Below are 214 nucleotides of genomic sequence, written 5' to 3'. Positions count from 1 at the left end.
AGCTCGAGGAGGAGCAGTGGCAAGAGGCCGTGGTAGAGGATGGTTTCTAAGGATGGAGTGATGGTGGATCCTTCTAAGATTGAAGCAGTGAAGAGTTGGTTAATACCTACTAATGTTACAGAGGTAAGAAGCTTTGTTGGTTAACTAGCTACTACCGTCGATTTGTCAAGGGATTTTCTTCTATTGCTTCGCAGCTAACAAATTTGACTAAGCA

The sequence above is a fragment of the Solanum pennellii genome, chromosome 6, assembly GCF_001406875.1.
Source record: "Solanum pennellii chromosome 6, SPENNV200".
Taxonomy (NCBI): Eukaryota; Viridiplantae; Streptophyta; class Magnoliopsida; order Solanales; family Solanaceae; genus Solanum; species Solanum pennellii.
Note: the sequence above shows the minus strand (reverse complement) of the source record.